The sequence below is a fragment of the Zingiber officinale genome, chromosome 9A (genome assembly GCF_018446385.1).
Source record: "Zingiber officinale cultivar Zhangliang chromosome 9A, Zo_v1.1, whole genome shotgun sequence".
In the NCBI taxonomy this organism is placed as follows: Eukaryota; Viridiplantae; Streptophyta; class Magnoliopsida; order Zingiberales; family Zingiberaceae; genus Zingiber; species Zingiber officinale.
In genome coordinates this window covers 5,489,632-5,511,221 of record NC_056002.1, presented here as the reverse complement: position 1 = coordinate 5,511,221, position 21,590 = coordinate 5,489,632, and the positions used below count along the sequence as shown (strand labels likewise).

The 21,590-nt window shown below is 38.6% G+C and overlaps 1 pseudogene; it reads right to left on the bottom strand.

Moving 5' to 3' along the window:
- Positions 1-17,424: 17,424 nt before the first annotated feature.
- On the bottom strand, positions 17,425-20,831 carry LOC122021557 (annotated as a pseudogene).
- Between the last annotated feature and the right edge of the window lie 759 nt (positions 20,832-21,590).

Sequence of the window (21,590 nt, the reverse complement as noted above, 5' to 3'; positions counted from 1 at the left end):
CACGGACCAGTTAACGGCAAGGACATAAATGGGAACGAAAACGATTTATGAGGGATATAAATGGGAACGAAACTATTTTAGGGATATAAGTGGGAAAACTCAGAAATAATAGGGACATAATAATGTATTTCCCCAAAGGAAGACCTTCCTTTTTTGGGTGGCTCACGACAAGAAGGATCTCCTTCTTTGTTGGTGGTTGGTGACAAAGAGAGAGGGAGAGATGTATTGAGTGTTGAACCCCGTGGTAGTTTTGATGTAATCAACTAAGTTGGTTTGGTCCTGCGTTTTGTCTGATCCCTGTGTCTGAGTGTGTAGGAACTTAGGAGCACAGGAAGTCGAGCGGAAGACGTAGCTGGCGAGAAGGACGGCACAGGAAGGGAGCCGACGGGCTTGGTACGTCCGAAGGACGGGAGAGCTGCGGAAGAGTACACCCGGTGGGCGAGAAGAACGTGCGCGGCGTTCGAGGGACGTAAAGCCGGGGAGGAAACCTGCTCGAGGAGAAGGCCGGGAATTGGGTTCGGGTGAGTCCTATTCCGGTAGGCCACAATCACCCAAGGAGCCGAACCAGAGCAAGTCAACTAGGAGTTGACTTGTCAATGGTTCGGTCGACCGAACCCCTTGATCGGTCGACCGAACCCTTCTTTATCTGACGCCAGCTGTTGGTGACACGTCAGAAGTCACGTCAAGCAGCCAACCGTTGGGGAGCTGATCGGTCGACCGAACCTTCTGATCGGTCGACCAAACCGAAGTCTATCCAGAGACTGAGTCGAGCAGATTGATCGGGCCAACTCAGCTGAAGACCGTTGGCCGATCGGTCGACCGAACAAAAGGATCGGTCGACCGAACCCAAGCTTGATCCACAGAGACTGCACCTGGACGCGAAACTGGACAGGTACAGCAGGTTCGGTCGACCGAACCTGGGGATCGGTCGACCGATCCCTCTCGAGTCAAACTTGATCCCGAAGGATCAGGTGAACTGATAAGCTCAAGAACCCCTATATAAAGAGGGTCTCGGGTAGCTCTTGTGAATATCGAAAACAGTAAACGAAAAAACAACTCTGTAATTTTTCTTCTGCAACTTCTGTGCTTACAAAATGTAAAAGGCTTCTCCGCCTTCAGAGAAGGAGTTTTCTTACTGCGCTTTTCATCGTCCTGGATTAACAACCCTCTTGGTTGTAACCAGGTTAAATTTGTGTCTTTTTCTCTGCTTATTTTGATTCTTAATATAGTTGCTTATTATTTGAGTTGAAACTGGTTGAGGAGGGTTTAGTTTTAACTTGCAGGCAATTCACCCCCCTCTTGCCGGTCCCCGCTGCACCAACAAGTGGTATCAGAGTCAGGCCGCATCAGAAGGACTAACCGCCGTCTGAAGCAAAAAAATCAGGACTATGGCCGGCGCGAACATCCATCCCCCGAAGTTCGACGGAGATTTCGCTACATAGAAGCGAAAAATGGAGGTATTCTTCAAAACCGAGTTCGATATCTTACTAACAATGAAATACAGTTTTGCAGCTCCTAAAGACAAAGAAGAGAACCAATGGACGAAGAAGGAGCAGGCGGATTTCGTGGCGAACGGAAAAGCTGAGTTTCACTTGCTCAGCGTTCTTCCGCCCCAGGAGGTAAGTCGGATTGGAAGCCACGACTCCGCAAAAGACCTCTGGGAGAAATTCCTAGAGCTCCACGAAGGCACCTCGGAAGCAAAGCTAGCGAGGCGCGACATTCTTCGAACACAACTAACAAATCTCCGAATGAACACCGGCGAGAAGGTAGCGCAACTCCAAGCACGGATCAAGGAGCTGATAACGCAATTGACGAATCTCGGCGAAACGGTAACGAACCGAGACTCCATCCGATACGCGCTCAACGCCTTCTCGAGGACTCCGGAGTGGGCCTCCTTAGTAGATGCATACTACATCTCTAAGGACCTCGAGGTAAGTACTTTAGAGCAATTATTTTCCACTTTTGAACTTCACGAATCTCGAATTACAGAAAATCAAGTAGAAAAGTCGAACCTCAACATTGCCCTACGAGCTGAAAAGGACGATCCCGACTCCGAAGCGACGATTGACGAGAACGAAGCTGCATTAATGGTAAAACGATTTAACAAGTTTTTTAAATCTAACCAATTTAGATCGCTGTCAACTAAACATCGTCAAAAGAGAAGGACAGTCCGTTGCTACAATTGCAATGAAGAAGTGCACATCAAAGAGGATTACCCAAAATTGAAGAGCAATCAGAAGGACAAGGAAAGGAGCAAGAAGCCAGCTTGACCCAAACACAACCTAAAAGCCACATGGGATGATACATCGTCCTCCGAATCTGAAGTCGAAGCATTCTCGGGAATAGCACTGGTGGCCAACCACCTCTTTGAAGATAACTCAGACTCAGAGATGAGCATTGATCAAGGGGGAGAGACTGAAGAGGAAAGCTGCGATGAAGGGGGAGCTACCGACAAACAGGTAAGTAAGGTACGTGCCCTAAACCCTGAACAGTCTTTTGAGTTTATTAAAGCTTTGTCTGAAGATCTATTCAAATCAGAAAAAGAAATTGCCAATTTAAAAATAAGTGTGGAAAATTTAAATTTGGAAAATGAGATTTTGCAATTAGAAAATATAAAATTAAAAAATAAAATTGAAAAATTGAAATGTGATGCATGCTTAAAGAAATTTCCAAATTCAAAAATTAGGATTTATGGAAAATTAAATTGGTACATTAGAAACCATCAGAGTCAACTTAGAAAAGTGCCAAGAAACTATATACCCCCTAAGTATTTGACTAACCCAGTAGGAAGGAACCTCTATTGGGTTCTAAAATCAGTATTTAATTAATCCTTTAAAATTAAAGGCTTCAAAAGAGAAAATTAAACATTGATTTTCCTAATGCGGCTTTGACTAGAAAGTGGTTGTTGCTCCAATAACCAAGAAGGTCTAGTGCCTCGTCATTACCTAGAAGCCAAATTTAGAAATGAACTGTTTAATTAACGGTTTGCTAAAAGCATTGAAAATAAAATTGAATAATGCTTAAAAAAAGTGTTTGGAACTTAGAATTTTTTTTTTTTAACCTAACCCAGTTTTTTTCATTTACTTAAAAATTTGTTTAGAATTTTTTTTAACTTAGAAAATTTTTAGTTGCATTTTGAAAAATATTTTGACACTTAGAAAATGTTTAACGTTAAAATTTTTTTTCTTGAATGTTGAAAACTTAGGAAATTTTCATTGAAAATCTTTTTGTCCCCGTTTTTGCTGTGATCAAAGGGGGAGAATAAAATATAAGTTCAGTTGGGGGGAATTTAAAATTTTTTTTGTATATATTTTCATGTTGCAATTTAGTTCAAAATTACAAATTTATGCCTGAATTGTTAGTTTAGTAATTTTCTTCAAATTACTTTTTGTTTTGTTTACCCCTAACTTGAACTTGGTTGATGCACATCAAAAAAGGGGAGATTGTTGAACCCCGTGGTAGTTTTGATGTGATCAACCAAGTTGGTTAGGTCCTGCGTTTTGTCTGATCCCTGTGTCTGAGTGTGCAGGAACTTAGGAGCACAGGAAGTCGAGCGAAAGACGCAGTTGGCGAGAAGGACGGCACGGGAAGGGAGCCGACGGGCTTGGTACGTCCGAAGGACTGGAGAGCTGCGGAAGAGTACACCCGGTGGACGAGAAGAACGTGCACGGTGTTCGAGGAATGTAAAGCCGGGGAGGAAGCCTGCTCGAGGAGAAGGTCGGGAATTGGGTTCGGGTGAACCCTATTCCGGTAGGCCGCAATCACCCAAGGAGCCGAACCAGAGCAAGTCAACTAGGAGTTGACTTGTCAATGGTTCGGTCGACCGAACCCCTTGATCGGTCGATCGAACCCTTCTTTATCCGACGCCAGCTGTTGGTGACACGTCAGAAGCCACGTCAAGCAGCCAACCGTTGGGGAGCTGATCGATCGACCGAACCTTCTGATCGGTCGACCGAACCGAAGTCTATCCAGAGACTGAGTCGAGCAGATTGATCGGGCCAACTCAGCTGAAGACCGTTGGCCTATCGGTCGACCAAACCCAAGCTCGATCCACAAAGACTGCACCTGGACGCGAAGCTGCGCAGGTACAGCAGGTTCGGTCGACCGAACCTGGGGATCGATCGACCGATCCCTCTCGAGTCAAACTTGATCCCGAAGGATCAAGTGAACTGATAAGCTCGAGAACCCCTATATAAGGAGGGTCTCGGGTAACTCTTGTGAATATCGAAAACAGTAAACGAAAAACCAACTTTGTAATTTTTCTTCTGCAACTTCTGTGCTTACAAAGTGTAAAAGACTTCTCCGCCTTCAGAGAAGGAGCTTTCTTACTGCGCTTTTCATCGTCCTGGATTAACAACCCTCTTGGTTGTAACCAGGTTAAATTTGTATGTCTTTTTCTCTGCTTATTTTGATTCTTAATATAGTTGCTTATTATTTGAGTTGAAACTGGTTGAGGAGGGTTTAGTTTTAACTTGCAGGCAATTAACCCCCTCTTGTCGGTCCCCGCTGCACCAACATTGAGTTTAGGTTTTTAAAACCTAATCAAGTCAATAATGAATTGTATGTTAATTCTCTCTTAATCATATCAATATATAGTTCTCTTTAATGAGTTGGATTTGAAAATCCAAATTCAACCCATTATGTCTTAACTAAAAATTATCTCAATAATCCGTTGGTTTTGTTCACAACTAAATTAAGTTAGTTCATAGCTAAACCAAATTAGTTCATGATTAAACCAAATATGATCCAACTTTTTCATAAGAGATGTGGCACATCCGTGCTTCCGTTCTGAAAAATATTACCATATTTGTCTTATATAAGGTTCAACCAAATATTTATCTCTTGATCTGAGAATCCTATTCCCTAACTTGTTTTACGTCTTTTAGAGACTGATAATGTGTGTAGCCTAATAGGTTCTCAGTTTATCGTGGTCGTTCATAATTAACCACTTAATTATGTAACGATCATGAGTGACACCTAGTAGTACATCATGATCTCTAATTAGTCAAAAAATCGCAGTTGATCTCAGAATTAATTTTGAACCCTTCAACAGCTACAGTGAGTCGTGCATCGTTCCTTTCACTCGTCTTATACTCACTTGGTTCATGACATGGTCTATGTGTTTGCCCCCGCTAGGCTGACTACGTCACACCTAATCCAAGTAATCTTCATCGTTTTCCGAATTCAAATTACTCGTAGATGTGTACAAGAGTCAAAGTCTCATACTCTTATTATGTGATGTTTTGGCCAAAGACTTTGAGTAATAATTCTAACGAATGATCAGAGGGTATATGTCTCCTTGCAAGGAGTGATGAATCCTCTATGGGTTATCCAAATACCTTCGGACACTTCGACATACCCAATCATTTCGGATCCACATCTCTAAAAAATGTTTGCTTAAGATGTCAAAGTATAAATCTTCATGACCAAGATAATTTGTATACCTCAAGTCGAAGAAAAATTTGCACTTGAGCTGTAATAAAAATTTTACAGATATAATCATATATGTTGATAACCATATGAAGTCTTACAGTAAGTCACTCTAATAAAATAACTAGCATCTATGTATAACTCTCAACATTCCAATATCTCTAGCTAATGAAAAATAGTTGTTTGGCCGAATCAAGAAGTATAACTCGTGCTGGTCTTACAAAATTGATGATGTACGAATACACCAATTTGATAACTAGGGAAATTTCAATACATTCATAATTTCAAATATAACAAGTTGTGATTCAATCACAAATTCTCTCATCTCATGTTATGAATTATATTGCAGATATTTATTAAATAAGTTTAAAACTATTTAAACATATACTATACACTCAAATAGTGAATTTATATTTATCAAAAAAATAGTAAAAATCATAAGGTAATTGGCTTAGGACATCCTTCAAAATCTAACACTCCCACTTGGCTTAATGACAATCGCCACGGTGTCAAAAATCATAAGTCTGGACATGACTCTCAAATTTGCTTTGTGGTAGAGTATTTGTCAAAGAATCCACTAAGTTCCTTTCAGTGAAAATTTTCTCAAGTTGTATTTTTCTCCTACTAATGATCTCTCTCATCATATGATGAGACCTAGGATCCTTTGCTTGCACAATAGCTTCAGTGTTGTCGCACTAAATAGATAATGCTTCAATACTAGATGGAACCGCACCAAGTTCGGTAATGAAATTCTTGATCCAAACTACTTCCTTTGCTGCTTCTGAAAACTTGGATTCTGAGTTGTTTTTTAAGCTCCAGCCTTGGCCCTTCTTTTATATGATGCTCGGGGTGCCCCGGATCCCTTCCGGGCGCCCCGGATCCCTTCCAGGCGCCCTGGTGAGACGTGGCAGGTCCAACCAGCAAGCTCCACGTGGCGACGACGCGTTCAGGATAAGATTGCCTCCCGGGCGCCCGGATCCCTTCCGGGCGCCCGGACCTCCTTTCTCCAGAAATTCCTTCTCCTTCAAGACAAGGTTAGTCCAAGGCAAATATATAATTTATTACCTGTAAAACAGAGTGTTAGTTCAGTTTATAGTTTGGCAAAAAGAGTATGACTTAGATTCCGTCTTTCTGAGACCGGAATCTAATCACGATCTCGACTTAGATGTCCGAAATGGATCTAAGCCGTATCGACGCCTAATGTTCCCTTCCCGGGAATGCGTCCTCACAGTCACTCCCTTCCAGTGACTTACCTTTACTCACCTGTCAGACGTCCGGTCAGCCCTTGACCCGTCTGGACTTCTCGCCAGCTATCCGGTTAGCCCGTCGACCTAGCTGGACTTCTCGCCAAGTGTCTGGTCAGCCCGTCGACCCGCTTGGACTTCTCGCCAGCTATCCGGTCAGCCCGTCGACCTAGCTGCACTTCTTGTCAAGCGTCCGGTCAGCCCATCGACCCGCTTGGACTTCGTGCCAAATGTCTGGTCAGCCTGTCGACCCATTTGGACTTCGTGCCAAATATCCGGTCTGTTGGAGTGTATACTGAAAGCCTAAGCTTTGTAAACATTCATTATGAATAAAGAATCAAATTTGGTCAAATTTTCTACATTTAGTTGTAGTTGTTCAATTAATTTATATTGTAGATAATATAGTATGTGGTGTCACATACAGAAGATGATATTATCAGTACCTTATAAATTATAAACAGTAGCTCACGACCAAAATGGAAAGGAACAAACCATTAGAAGGTCGTAGTGTAATTAGGTATCAGTTTATCTTGACTGTATAATTACACTAGTACACTCAGAGTGTATTGAGTAGGACCATTTGAGGTCGTTTCTTTTATACTGACTTTATAAAGAAACAAAGACCTCGGTTATTATAGAAGTGTGTGCTCTTAATCCTAATATAATAACAAGCACATATATTTGATATTTATTTCTTTAATTTATCAATGGGTGAGATTTAGTTCGATAAATCAATAAGCCCGATAAATTGGGAAATGATATCACTTATAGTGTGTGTTGTTGATTATAGAAGGAAACTGTGTCCTAGAGATACTAGGTTGATAATATCCTCAAGAGGAGCTCATAAGGATTGTCATGTTAAACCCTGCAGGTGGACTTAGTCCGACATGATGATAAGGTTGAGTGGTACTACTCTTGGACTTAGATATTAATTAAATGAGTTGTCAGTAACTCACTTAATTAGTGGACATTCGATATCTTAAACACAGGGAGACTAACATGCTCATAATAAGAAGGAGCCCAAAAATGTAATTTGGGATTGGTGCGGTAGTTCAATGATAGTTCTCTAGTGGAATGAATTATCATTGATAAAATTAAGTTGTGTGTTCGGGGCGAACACGGGATGCTTAATTTTATCGGGAGACCAAAACCAATTCCTCCTTTCGGTCCCTATCGTAGTCTCTTATTTATAGAGTTCTATACCCACCTATACCCACCTTCTATACCCACCCAATAGGGGCCGGCCAAGCTAGCTTGGGAACAAGCTACGGCCGGCCTAGGTATAAGATTGGGTGGCCGGCCCTAGCTTGAACCCAAGCTAGTAGGGCCGGCCAAAATAAATTAAAAAGAATTTTAATTTTAATTTTTATTATGTGAAAGAAATAATTTATTAAAGAGAATTTAAATTAAATTATCTCTCTTGTAAAATTTACAAAAGATTAAAGAAAGAGATTAGATCTCTTTCCTTATTTGTAGATTGGTGAGATATTTTATTTTCTCTTTAAAAATTATTCACATGTTGTAAAATTAAAATTATAGAAATTTCTTTTATTAACCATGTAGAGATTTTTAAAGAGAAATTTTAATTTTAAAATTTCCGGAAATAAATTAGGAAGTTTTAATTGTTGATTGAAACTTGTCCAATTTGTTCTCCAATGAAGTGGCCGGCCAATGTAGATTTAATTGGGAAATTTTATTTTATTTTTCTCAATTAAATCATGTCAAGGAAATTGTGGAAATTTTATTGCAATTAAATTTCCTAATTTGCCTAGGCCAAAGAATATAAAAGAAGGGGTGAGGGTGCCTTCAAGAGACACAACATCTATTATTTCTCTCCCTCTTTTGTTCCTTGGTGTGGCCGGCCATCCTCTCCCTCTCTTCCTCTTGTGGTGGCCGAACCTCTCTCTCTCCCTTGGAGCTCTTGTGGTGGCCGGATACTACTTGGAGAAGAAGAAGAAGAAGGAGAGAAAGCTAGCATCTCTTGGAGCTTGGTTAGTATTTTGGTTTTTCTCCTTGGTGAAGTTTTCCTTTGTGGCCGAACCTTGCTTGGAGGAGAAGAAGGTGGTTGGTGGTTTCTCATCTCGGTAGATCGTTGCCCACACAACGTCCGAGGTTAGAAGAGGAATACGGTAGAAGATCAAGAGGTTTTTCTACAAGGTATAACTAGTAATTTTTATTTCCGCATCATGCTAGTTATTTATGGAAATAATACCAAATACAAGAGGTTTACGATTCTAGAATTTCGAATATGTTTTTCGATGTTGTGTTCTTTTGTTTTTTCTTTTCCTTGTGATTTGATTGTTCTCTTTGGTTAACCTAAAGTTATTTTAGGAAATTAAATATTAGCTTTCTATAAAAGGTTTTGTCTAGTCGGTTGTGGTTGCTCCCATATCTAAGAAGGCCATGTGCCTCGCCACGTCAGTACTGGGAACCAATTATGGAAATTAATATTTAATGGAATTAATAACTTAAGGAGACTTGGGTCGAACGTGTAAAGTTCCGCAGGAGATCCAAGTCAAAACCTAAAAGAACAAATAGATTAAGTTTTGGATCAAACGTGTTAAGTTCCGCAGGCGATCCAAAATTTAATTTAAAAGAACACATGGTAGCTAGGAAAAGGTTCAGACCTTTGTACAAAATTTTTGTACAGTGAAACCTATAGGTTTTCCGAGTAGCAACCAACACGGTCAGCCCGTTGACCTGTCTGGACTTCGCCTGCACACTCGGTCAGAGTGTTAGATCACGACAAACCTAACTTAACCTGATTTGTCATTCATCAAAACCTGAGTTAGACCATTAGTGCTAACCGCACCAACAGATATGACTAGTATTTATTCGTAACACTTAGAGCATATGATACATCAGCTCTTATACATAACATAATGTACATGATAGATCCAATTACGGACATATAAGGTGTAGGCACTACGAGATAGTTTTAATGTGGTCAACCGAGTTAAATTGGATCTTGTGTATGTTTGATACCTTGTGTCTATATGTGCAGAACCTAGGAGCACAGGAAATCGAGCGAAAGACACAACTAGCGAGAATGATAGCACGGGAGAGAGTCAACGAGTTTGGTATATCTGACGAACGAGGTGTTGTAGAAGAGTACGCTGGCAAACGAGAATGAGGCACTCGGTGTTTTCGAGGGACGAGAAATCGGAGTGAAAGCTTGCTCGAGGAGAAGGTCAAAAAATGAATTCGGGTGAACCTTATTCCGGATGACCGAAATCACCCAAGCGAATGAAACCGGAATGAAGGAAAAACCAAACATTCAACAAAATGTTGACTGTCCGGGTGCCGGGACTAGTTGGGCGTTGGGGTTGGTTAGGCGCCCGGACCGCCCTGGGCAGCCCAGGACACCTTTGCAGGAGCTTGAGAGTTGTCAACTTTGTAAGAGACTACTCACCCAACTTCACCTCTATCCACATTGATTTGGTTTTGGCACAAAAAAATCAATGTTTCAAGTTTAAAACCAACCCATTAATCATGAGAATGTATCTCTATGGTTTGAACATAACTTTGGCTAACAACTTAAATAAAAACTTAAATTCTGATTCATACCATATTAACAGAAGGTGTAAGTTTTAATATTTTGATATAAGGGATTTATGTCTCATCATTATCATGCAAATCTATTATCTACATGACATCACACGCATGAAATAAATGATAACATGACACATCGCATGCATGACATAGCATGATACATCATACACATATGACAAGATCTAATCACATCGCACATATGACAAAAATCTAAACATGTCATAATTAATGTAACTATATGGTATATAATATAAAATAAACATGATATAAATTTAAATATGTTATAATTCTATTTTATAAATAAAAATATATTATAAATATAATTTTAATAAATCAAAATTCAAGAAACTAATTTTTTAAATTTAATTAATATATTTTATATAAAATCTTTATATTAATAAAAATATTTAATTATTTTCAAAATAAAATTTTAAATTAATTTTCTAATAATTTAGAAAATAAATAATTAATATTTCTTAATTTATTACAAAATAATTTAAATAAAAAACTATTTTTATGATTTTTTAAATCTTTCCAAATTTATTATTTCTTAACAATTTAGGAAACTTTCCAAAAATAAAATATTTTAATGAATCTAAAAATTTCAGGAAAGACAATTTCAATAATTTAATTCAGAATATCTTAAAACTGAATTTTTAAAAATTTTAAAATCTTTCTAAATTTAGCATTACCTAGCAAATTAGAAAATTTTTTAAAAATAAAATATTTCTTAAAATTCTATAAAATTTCAAAAATTATAATTTTTAAATAAACAGAATATTTCTAAATTTAAATTTTTTTAAAATTATTTCAGAAACTTTCCAAAAATTAAATTTTCTAACTATTTCGGAAACTTCTAAAAATAAAAAATTCTTAATAATTCTATAAAAATTCTAAAAATGAATTACAATACTAATTTATGAATCGTAAAATAATTTTATGATCATATCGGATCACGATCAGGTTTTGATATCACTGTTGAGTTATGCCCGATGTGGTGTGTGCTAAAAACATATTTCGTAAACATGCACAGCAGAAAATTTAACGAGAAATAAATTAATTTATTACATCACACGCACTACACCCATATAAGATACAATTTGGCAGACAGGATCATAAAACAAAATAAAATTGAATAATAATTATTCTAGGTATACCTTATGGATGACCTGTAACGAGAAGGGCATCAATATTTTACGTCATTATTGAACCTCGCCTTTATTAGTATCCACGCTTAGGGATGACAATTTCACCCGAACCCGATGGAGGATCCGACATCCGACCTGAATGGAGGAGGGTATGGAGGAGCTATCAATACTCGATACCCGACTCGAATATCCGATTAAATAATATATATACATATATTAAAGAAAATGTTATTTTCCAAAATCAACTTATTATTTTTGTTGATATTAGGAGGAAACTATATAGATGTTTAATCTATTTTTTTAATTATATATATATATATATATATATATATATATATATATATATATATATATATATATATATATTAATAGGTTGTTAATTTTAATATATTTTTGTTGAATGATAATAGTTGGATAGAAAGAAGAAAAATTATAACTATAGAAGATATCCGATCATTTAATGGGTATGAGTATACCCATCGGAGATCCTATACCCGATGGGTAGGGGTGATCACGGATCGGATTGGTTCGGTTATTGGGGTAAAAAATTATCCGGCCCTACTAGATCAGATAATGCAAAATCGGGACCTACATCCGGTCATATATCCGGCGGTTCTTAATTTCAGATATCCGACGGATTGTCAGTTATTTGGATATCCGACCCTATATCCAATGAAATATAAAATATAAATATAAATATAACAAAAAAATAAAATTTTTTAAAATGATAATAGACACTACTCATTATACGTTATAGCAGCTAATCGAAAATAACTATTACAACGTGTAGTAGTTTATCGGCAGTAGTTGCTACAACGTGTAATAGCTTATCAACATTAGTTGCTACAAGTAGGGGTGATCGGATCGGGTTGGTTCGATTATTGGGATAAAAAACTATCCGGCCCTACTAGATCAGATAATGCAATATTAGGACCCTACATCCGGCCCTATATCCGGCGGATCATTTTTTTCGGTTCGGTTCGGGTCGGTATAAGCGGATTGGTCGGTTTGACGAATTGACTGCTCACCCCTACCGATGGGTATGGGGACGGAGGATATAGAATCCGACCCGAACCCGACCCATTGTCATCCCTATCCACGCTGAGCTCTTCAAGATAACTCCAAGAGAACAAGTATCGCCTTTAGAAGGTACTAACTATGAGCGAAAGAGAAAGATTAAGAAGAGGAAAAAGAAGAAAAAGACTTTCTTCTTTTTTGGGTGGCTCATGGCAATAAGAGGACCTCTTATTGTGTTCGACTACAAAGAGAGAGAGAGAGAGAGATATTAGGTTTAGACACAGGGATCAAATAACAAACAGGACTTAACCTCACTTGGTTGATCACATTAAAATAATCACGGGGTCTAACATTAGTATCCTCATTTTCAGTTATTGAACATCTAAGTGATTTCGGAATGAACATCTTTATGATCATTAAACTTATGCAATTTGATCGCTCTCACTTGTCAAAGATTACCTTTTGATCCGCAGTGGAATCACTAGTCAAAGCTGTAGGGCGATAATGCCTAAATGCAAAATTTAGATTCATGCAACCTTACAGTACTGTTATATACTCTTTCAATTGACCAAAGTTTATGTCAGTAAGCACAAGGATGTTGTTCAAGTTAGCAGACATTGATAGCACTACGTAAATAAAAACAAAGAACATATCTCAATTTAACTAAAAAAGACATGTTTCTTATAGTTGTGCAATAATAAAATGCAACAAACAAAACATGCAACTTTATGGGCATTAATTGAAATATCTAATATAACATTACATTAAATCTTTGGACTACATTGTAACTTGCTATTGGTACTCTCTAAATAACTTATGATCACCTTCATCTGCCACAAAACTCGCCTTCCTTTGGGCTGATGCATTATGCGCATGATAATTTATTCATGAGTTTCTTTAGTTAGCTTATGTTTTCTAGCATCACTCACAATCCTTCTAATTGGTCACATAGTGCCCTTTCCTTTGGGCCGACACACTATGCGTATAATTAAGAAGTTTAACTTGATTTGTGAGCTTCCTTAAATATATATCCGGCATAAAAATGATTTTCCTTTGGGTCAATCACCCTTAGCATAGATATACATCTCTCTACACTAGCTAATACTCCTAGCCTCCCCAATAGTTCTCACTTTGGCGATAGTATAAGTTCGACTAAGTAGCAAGAGCGAAGAATAATGCAAGAAAAAATTACTAAAAACTGAGCTAAATAGTCATCAGTCGATTATATCAGAGATCAGTCAACTGATACTGTCAACAGTCGAGTCCCTACGTTCACTGGTCGACTAGCACACCGCATGTGCCAAGTTCTGGACACATCAGTCAATTGGTATTGAACAGCAGTCGACTGATATACAATAGTCGAGTCTCTCAACCGAGTTGATTCACTATTGTTCAAGACTTTATGAGCATCAGTACAATCGAGTGCCCCAGTTAAGCTAGACTCGTGTCTATTCGCAAACTTAAGCACATCAATCGACTAGTCCTAATAGCAGTCGCTTGATGTAATTAGTCGAACGCTCCAATCGAGTGAGGCTCACCTCTGGTCACCAATCGAGCACATCAGTTGACTGATCCTAATAGTAGTCGACTGATGATGTAATCAGTCGAACGCTCCAGTCGAGTGAGACTCGCTTCTATTCGCAAATCGAGCACATCAGTTTACTGATGTATCAGTCGAATGCTCCAATCGAGTTGGACTCGATGTTGTTTGCGAATTCCTTACATATCAATCGACTGGTGGTACCAACAGTCGACTGATATTCACGAGACTCCTCTCCGTGCTTAAATCTCTTGAATATCAATTGATTGATATTCAACATATCCCTTTTTCTACTATGGAAAAACATATTCCACCGCCATTTTTCTTGTTCTTCGTGAACTAATATGAAAAACTCGAAACGTGGGTAATAACCTAGTTTATCCATTGCTATAATCGACGTATATACATAGATTTGCTCATCCACAAGGACTTGAATGCAAAAATGATGTATATTGTCAAATCATCAAAAATAATCCTTACACCTTAAAACATTATGATAAGCTAATCTTAAGCTCTGATACTAATTGAAAGCATTATAGATACATCAAAAAGAAACCAAAGGATGCATTTAAGGAACTAGTTTTCATCATCTATAAGGCTACAATGGATAGGAATTGAAAGAACGACAAATGAATGGTCTAACCTAAATCCATCGCATTAGCCATAGATCTTACTTGTAACCAGAGTTTCTGCAAGCACAAAATGATCTTCTACAGGAATGGGCAACAATCTAAAGTCCTTCTCAATAGGGAAAAGAGGAGGAAGGAGCTCAAAACCCTCTTGAATGCTTAGGTTCAAGATGATGCCCTAATTGAGTAAACTCCTTCTCTTATATACCAAGTTCAACCTATAAGGACAATCCATCATAAAGTCCATCAATCATTAACAGCTCATTAATGTTAATGAACCAGGTTATTAGATCTACATATTGAATCCACATATATAATCTAAACCCCTCTTATATGCATAAAAAATTAGATCACTTAATTGGAGTTTAACTTCTTAAATGGCAATTAATTATGTAGATGTGTTAATCATGTGTAAGCACATCTTATGGAGATTAAGTCCACCCATGTGGACTCAATTGGATTTAGTTCACCCATGTGGACTTAATCCTACAGTAGTCATGTGGTCTAGCGACAACACATAAGAGCGCTTGGTCGCCATGAAACCTAGAGCTTAGAACAACATATTCGTGCCAGATCTGGAAATACAAGTCGTCAAGCTCTACTTGGCTTGCAATTCCATTGCATTCATAGCGTCAAGGCAGTGCGAAGTCGACGCCGACAATGTAGGGGCCGAGCTAGGTGATCTCGTGAGCTGAGAGGTATGATCGATTGATTTCTATAGTAGGATTAATCGTATAAGAATCCAACATAAATACGCACTCGTTTGTTTGCTTCATAAAAATTCAAAAAAAATTTAAAAATAAACTAAATAGTTAAAATTAATTCCTTAAACATATTTAAATCTTAAATTTATTAGAGTTGAATTGTGTAATAAATATTTATTTGTAATTTTAAAAATAATAATAAGTATAATTTTCCACACACCCTTAAGCACAACATAAAATTTGAAATTATAATTTTTCATTTCTCATAAACTTTTAGTTTAGAAAAAAATACAGTTTCAAAATCATTAAAACATAATTCAAAATATAATTTTAGTGTAAAATAAATAGGTTCCACAATACATGTATTAAATTTCATACCTTAATACAATGGTAAAATAATTAATCTCATAATAAAAAAAATAAAAATTATAGGGGTGAATTCTAGAGAATGAATACTTTCCGTAGCTATACATCTCTTCCACGTGCAAGAATTATAATATCTAATATGCAACAATAAAAAAAAAAAGTTCAATTCATAATACGTAGTGGTTGGATTTTATTAAAAAAATATCAATTCATAATGATAGGGTATATTTCGAAGATGTAATCATGAAAGTTTATTTGGTCTTCGGACATGAAAATTCTTGGTTTAAAAAGTCATAAAATTTTCTATTTACTATATTATAAAATTCCCAAAGAGTGTCAAAAAAAGAAAATTAGAGAATGTTTCAGTGGATAATATCAAATTTAAGAGTTAAGAGTGAATGCATGGTACCATAACCTAAATGGGAGTCAGAAGACAAGGTCTGCTCGGTGCAAAATAACAAGAAAGCAATTAACACTAACCAGAAATCATCCTTTGAATCACTCGGCAGCAGTGTGTGTGGTGGCTTCGAGTCAGTGACCTTCGACCATAAGATCCTCCTTCGAGTTAGGGAGATCCTTCTCCCGAGGGTTTCAATTTGAGAGAATAGTAAAGAAAAAAGGTTCCCAATTTGAAAAAAAAAATGTGAAAAATGAACCAACATGAGGGAAGAATGGGAAATATTTTGAAACACGAGGGCCAATTTGGCCGCCCGAAAAGAGGAGGGACTCTTTTAGGGTAAGTGGAAAGTAAGAGGGACCAGATCAAATAAATGTTCTTAATTAATATAGTTATGCAGAGCCTACCGTGCAAATTATGTTTTGTCTTCCGTGAAATTAAAAAAAATAAATGATCCGCAGCGCCCATGTTTTCTCTTTAGGAGTAAGGACAATGATGATTAGGAAAAACAAAAAATGATCAATAATTAAGAGGCAACTCATTTAATTTCATAATTAGACCAATATCTTTTTTAATTTACTTTAGAAATAATTGATTTTAGCTGTCATGTTGTTTGATAAAGCTACTTGGCTTATTGAAATATTTTAATACTATATAAATAATTATCTAGTTTAATTTAATTATATATTGGGAGATCTTCCCATTTAAATAATAATAATAATTTATTTCTTTAGGGAAGACAATAAATAGGTAGGCAATTGAGGGCAATTTGGTCAAGCAAAATAAAAGGGCATAATTTAGTCTTTTTCAAATAGAGAAGTCCGATTTGAATATTTACCCACACCAAGAATTTGTCGGTTAATTGCTTAAAAATTATTTTAAAAAAAATACTTGTATTTGAGAATCATTTTTTTAATTATAGTGATAATAAAGATCTTAAATTTCAGAGTTTTCTTTTACTAATTTTGATTTTAAATGGAAAATAATTTTCTTTAACTCTCTATATAATTGAATGCTATAAAGTAAGAAAAGTACAAGAAAGGATAAAATGAGAGATATTTTTTGTAAATGCTGTAGAATTGAATGTTTCAAAGTATGAAAAGTATTATGATGAAAAATCAACACTGTAATTTTTTTCCTCATCTACATAAATTTTGATCGCCAATCAAAATTAAAAGTAAAAGTCAAATTTAAAAAAAAAAAAGGTAAAGCATTCTCTCCATTTGTTAATTGTGAATAGAGTAAATGCTTCTTAAATGTTTTAAACTAAGAAAAATTCCATCTTGTTTACCTTATTTTTTTAAAAAAAATACATTTATAATGCTATAATTCTGCACAAAATGTTATATATTCTGTCCAAGTTCACGAGAAGTAAAAGAATCAAACTGTTCACGGCAGTTAATTGTTGATCATGCAAGAGATGATGATTTCTTGTTCTTCATCCAGATGAGATAAAGTGTCTGTGACTAGTTTGCTGTGGCAGGAGGAAGCTGAGTCCAAACATCTCCTTGAGGGCCTGCCCCTGCTCCTCGAGACCGATCAGATTACCGACAAGCGAAGCGCTCTCCCCGGCGTGTGCCGTCTCCGTTTTGGTCGAGACGAGTTGGGCAAGCTGCAACCTCCTCTGTTTCGAGTTGAGATTGATCCCCCACTTGTTATATGACATGATCCTTTCCTGCAGAGTTAGCCTCCTTTGCATTTGCCTATACAGCATTTCTCTTTCACGGCGGAGATGCTTCAGGCTGTCGAATGGTACTCGCATTATCGTACATTATCTAGTTCGTACGATGAAAGGGAAGGAACAAAAGAGAAGCAATGTAGCACCTTGAAGAAGAAGTAGGGATGTGGCTGTTGTCGGTTGCTATTGTTGTGGCACAATGATGATGAGAAGATGTGTTTTGCAGAAAGGGTAGCCTTCTGTGTTCAACTTCCATGTAGATGGAGTCGGTTGGATCGCCTTTGAAAAGAAGGAAAAAAATAGTCATGTGGAGTAGGGAAACATGGCATGAGTGTCAAAGCTCAATTATCTCTTGTTGCTTCCTCTCGAAGTCGAATGGCCATCTCGAAGGAGATTCAACGGGATACAGCACCGAGTCAATTCCTACATCCTTCACAATCTTCTCGAATTCAGAAGATGAACGGTCTACAAATGGTTTTATGATATGATCACCAACTGCCTTTGTTATTATCTTTATTGGTTGTTCCATTCTTGGTATCAAATCCATATATGCTGACTCCTACCTGAGATGGTAGACTATATATCATCATCTTGAATCACCGATGCAGCACTGGAATCCTCACTTTTGCTTGTGCTTAAAGTATGTGATCCTGTCCGAGCACTGAGTCGACGGACGCTGGGGATGTGGCACGTTCCGCTGTCTTCGACTGGTGGCGTAGATCTCCGGCGAACCTGCAAAGAAGCCGAGCCGAGAGGGATTTTCTGACGACGGCCCTCCGACGCTCAAGTCAGGCAACGAGAGAGGCAGCGTAATGTGGCTACAGTAAAGATTTGTACATACCTTCGTCGACGTCTGGGGGTCCTTATATAGGACCCCAGGGAGGCGCGGACACGCTTCTCGATGTGTACATGCTTCCCCAAACATACCTTAACGAGCCTGTGTCAGAAAAGTACCCCTGACGTCATTCCGCAATCGTCCGAGCATATCTCGGATGTGACGGTGGAAGCTTCCACCGTATGATCTTGTGTATGGCTCGGCCGTCAACTTTGCTGCTTGTCGGCGGCAGGTGTCTCGAGGATGATGTTATCCCCTGTCTCCTTTGTCCTCTTGCGTTCCCTGTCTGTTCTAGGGCCGAGCGGGTCGGTCGCTCGGCAGACGTATTATCTCTGTCGCCGGTTGTAGGTATCGGTCCGACCGGGAGAACTCCCGGCCGTATGCTCGGATGAGATTGCTCCTGCCTCTGTTGCCTGATGCCCCGGTCGAACGGACATCACGCTCGGCCTTTAAACCTTTTTACCTTAGAGTATCGGAAACCCGACCCCTAGTCGGGTTGTCTTTCATTCGTCTCGGGGGATTCACGATCGGTCGGCCCACTTCGTCCGGTCGGTCGGCCTGCTTCGCCCTATCGGCCGAGACTCAGGGTTGAATCTTTCAACCTTTGACCTCTACGTATCGTTGACCTTCCGCCAACGAGAGTCCCCCGTCTTTATCACCGGATAAGTATGTATATATTTTCTTACAAAGATTCATAGCTTTTGCCCCTTCGCTGCTGTAAGATCAGTCCACTGATTGCAGCACTAATAACCGAGTGACTGGGTGATGAGATATCTTGATCTTTATCCAGTTTACCACAGAGCTCTAAATGATATTTACCTCCATACTTGCTTTCGTGTGACATGCAAAGTCTTCTCGATTCAATATCTGGACTTCGATATGCAATGTCTGATGCAACATAAATCTTCTAGATTCAACAATTTCTCAACATTGATATGCGATGTCTGATGCTCTGGAAAATCTTCTAGAATAAAAACATGGCTTTTGAAAAGTGACTCCTGAGGACTGACGCAATTCATCCTATACAAATGTAAACAAACTTCAACAAGGAAAAACCATCAGCTATAGGACACACTTGTTGAACATGTTTAGGATTTGTACCCATTGTCTTCAAGATTGTTCATCGTCGCCTAAGACTGTAGACAGATCATCGAGGCGAGACTGAGCGAGATCTCTTCGCTGCATCAGCTCCTTAATTTATCTTTCCATCTGAATAAGGACACTGTCAGAATATAGTGAGAACCTCCGACAAAAGTGCAGTAGCAAACTTCGGTTTGTAGAAAGTTGAATGCCGGAATCGTTATTACTTTACTGACCTTCTGGATTTGTGAATCTTTGTCCCTTAGAACTTCGAAATGGGAAGTGCAGGAGGTCGATCCTGGATCACTTAGCTCGCTCTCAAATCTGGCGACTTCTCTCAGTAAATGCTTGATCAATGCCTTGTCAGACATCATCACATTCACCTGTGCATTTGTAACTACTTGTTTCGCACGATTCGCAAAGAAGAGGGTGTTCCGAGACTGCTTGACATGACTACGAGCAGGACTCATTGTGCAGATAATAGCAGTTCTTGCATTGCCTCCCAAGGGCGATTGCAATATCCGTGTCAGTTTTGAATCTCGATATGGAATATGCCCATTTCTTCCCTCGCTGCAGCAACATTTGATGATTCAATCATTCAAAAAAAAAAAAAAAAACTAAAATCCTTGAGAACATGTAAACGAGCACAACAACCTGAACTTTCGGATAACTGTTCCAAGGGTAAGCAAGCTTCGATTGACATGGCAACCTTCTTTTAGTCAAGCTCCTGCGGATAAGGATCGAGATGCACGTTCGCTACCTGCAAGCTCCACGAAATTCTGTTCCGAGGAAACATACTCAGACACAAGATTTCATGTTTCTGAAATATCATAGCGATAACGATAATAGAACAGATATGCAAAAAAAACATACCACGGTTGCAGCTAGGGTGCTGTTTCTACTTACAAACTCTCTAGTTGAGCTTTCAATTGTCTGGCACAAAACATAAACAGACCTTAATGATATGCAGAAGAGTACGAAATATGAAGTTAATTTCGTATGGCTCGAGGAACAAACCAATCTAAGGATCTGATGGGATCTGGAGCTTGTTTAATTCAGGGAGGTTTCCCCTACCTGCCTTTGTGCTGCAGTATGACATGTGACGCGGTGAATCAGGTAGCGCCCTCAAGAGATGGTCAAATGGAAGTCAAGGACAGAGAAGACGGCTGAGGTGGTGAACCAAGTAAAGGAAGCTCAAATCGAACCACCATCTGACCGGCTTGGATCACCGGAAGGATGGACTCATCAACTGACTGGACGATCGATCGACCGACATGGGTAGAGCAGAAACGGCCCAAGCCAGTATGGGATCTGACCATACAACCGACTGATTGACCGTCTCGGATCGTCCGAAGCAAAGGGCGGGCAGTCAAGCCCGACCACAGCCGACCGACTAGCCAGCTGATCAACTGATCAATTTAGACCATCCAAACAAAGAATGGACAAGCAGGCTGATAGTCAAGCTACCTCACCTACTCCGCTTGTCGACTAGCTAGACGGTTGGCAAAAGAGCATTTGTCAAAGGATATGTCTAGAAACCAAGTGAGCTAGAAACTACCAACGGTCGCCCAGTGCTGGGCGACCTGAGAGTGGCAACATCGAGTACAGCTAAGGGTGGAGTCAGGTACAACCCTACTTGAATTGTAATCCAGATGTCCAACGACAGTGAGAAGAGAAAAATATTAATTTTACTGTAAAAAAAAAATGGAAAAAAAAAACGGAGGTTAGCCCTGGCGTCAACTTCGACATCAACGTTAGTATGTCCCACAATCCGGACAAATCACTCAGACTGGCTCTACCATTGAGTATAGCAACGGTGGACACTAATGAGGAATGATGTCAAAGTGTCAGAGGACCCATGCGGAACATGGGCAAGAGAGCCCAAGGCCAAGTTATCACTATAAGAAGGAGCTTTACATGCACAGCCCAAGGTATGCACACAAAACACATCACTTGCATTCATTCTCTTG